This window comes from Lipotes vexillifer, unplaced genomic scaffold, assembly GCF_000442215.2.
Source record: "Lipotes vexillifer unplaced genomic scaffold, Lipotes_vexillifer_v1.1 scaffold312, whole genome shotgun sequence".
Taxonomy (NCBI): domain Eukaryota; kingdom Metazoa; phylum Chordata; class Mammalia; order Artiodactyla; family Lipotidae; genus Lipotes; species Lipotes vexillifer.
In genome coordinates, this window is record NW_006789251.1 from 982,234 (window position 1) to 983,922 (window position 1,689).

Sequence of the window (1,689 nt, forward strand, 5' to 3'; positions counted from 1 at the left end):
GACTGAGAACTCTACAAATTCATGCTCTCCAAATTGACCCAAGAGTGGTTCATCAGTCTCATCAGCTCTTGGTCATCTCCCCTTTCTGTTTCTCACTGATGCTCTTTTAAACCTCCACTCATCTCAAGTGCCCCACCCAACACCCACCTTCTTCATTCTTAGCAACGGTCTCGTGCCTTTCAAGAGTTCTAGAAAACGGAGTCTTCTCAATCCCTCTACCTACCTTATCTACACTCACACCAACTGCTCTCCTGCCACGTAAAAGATTGAGTTGTCCTTCCTCTTGATCACAGCCAACCACTCATCTGAGTCCTGAGTACACCCTCCTCTAGTTCAACTTGCACTTGACTTTTTCAATCATCCCACTTCCCTCCTGAATTACTTTCATTCCTTCTCCCCAGCCAATAAACATTTTCAAGTTTTTCCCATCCAAAAAAAAGTGAGATTACCTCTTCGATCTTACAGATCCTTTTAATGATAAAGAGATGTCCAATCTGGCTCCTCCTCTTCTAAATCCAAACCACTGAAACGCCTCAAAAAAAAACAAAAACAAAAACAAAAACCAACTTCTACTTCCTCACTTTCCACTCACTCTTCAAGACACTGCCACGATGCTACTAAAACTAGCAAGAGCTAGTTATCAATATCTTTGAGTTGTTAAATACCTTGTATATTTCTCAATAATTCCAGAATATGTGTGTGTGTGTATCTCCTATTCACACCTCTTCACAAAACTCCAAATTAATATTCAGTACTGGAAAAGTCCTTCAGCATGTCCCATGAGCACCTCAATGTCAACAGGTGCAAAAGTGAACTTATTAGTTCTCTGTTTGAGCCACATCCTCCTTCAGCTTTGCCCATCACAGATGCCGGCACTGCCATTCACAGTCACTGCAGACTAAAACCTAGGAGGCACTTTGACTAACCCACGATCAAGACGCCAATTTGCCATCTTCAATATTTCCATGATATGCTCTCTCTTTTCTACCTCAAATAGCTTTTCAAGTTTGTATCCTCATCGTCTTTCACCTATAACACTTCGACAACCCATCTTTGGTTTCTTTGTCTCCAATCTTGCCTGCTACAGTCCATACTGCAGAGTAACCTTGGTGAAAATGCAGATGTGATAATGCCATTTCTGTGATTAAACTCTTCAGTGGTTCCTACAGATATCCTCCATGATCTAGCCCTCGAACAGAATTTCCCCCCATTTCCAGCTTAGTACTTTTCATTCAATACCACCAAATTGCTTATAGCTCCCCCTACACAGTGTTATATTTCTAACTTTGATTCTTTAATTGTACTGAGCTCTCTGCTGAAATGCTCTTCTCCAGCACTTGTCTTTGCCTGACTAACTTACTTTCAAACTTTTAATTCCAAATTCTATATTACTTCCCTCAGAGTGAATTTCCAAAATGATTTATCTGTTCTGTTTTCATATATCCTACACATACCTCCACTAAAATGGCCATGGTCAAGACAACTCTATTTTGCCAAATCCAGCAATCAATTACTCATTATCATGCTCATTAAACTCTGCAGCCTTTGAAAGAAAATGACCATTTTTCCTTTTTTTTTTTTTTTTTTTTTTTTTTGGGGTACGTGGGCCTCTCGCTGTTGTGGCCTCTCCCGTTGCGGAGCACAGGCTCCGGACGCGCAGGCTCAGCGGCCGTGGCTCACGGGCCCAGC